The sequence below is a fragment of the Nannospalax galili genome, unplaced genomic scaffold (genome assembly GCF_000622305.1).
Source record: "Nannospalax galili isolate Female #2095 unplaced genomic scaffold, S.galili_v1.0 scaffold488, whole genome shotgun sequence".
NCBI classification, from domain to species: Eukaryota; Metazoa; Chordata; class Mammalia; order Rodentia; family Spalacidae; genus Nannospalax; species Nannospalax galili.
In genome coordinates this window covers 270,685-270,937 of record NW_008360316.1, presented here as the reverse complement: position 1 = coordinate 270,937, position 253 = coordinate 270,685, and positions in this window count along the sequence as shown.

Below are 253 nucleotides of genomic sequence, written 5' to 3'. Positions count from 1 at the left end.
CCTGAGCAGGTGCTACTCCCTAAAGTGGGAAACTGTGAGATGCTGCCCTGTGCACTGCTAGCCTCCCACGAGTGCTTGGGAGCCTTAAGGAAAGCTGGTGCCTCAGTCGAGCACCAGCTTTTCCCGTCTGCTGTCTCTGCTGTCACAGTGTGAACAGTATTTAGATCTCCAACTTCAGCAAAGCCATGTGCCGACCCTGGAGGCAGTGCCAAGCTGTCCCTAGCTTCAGTCTATCCTTGGGAAAGAACATGGA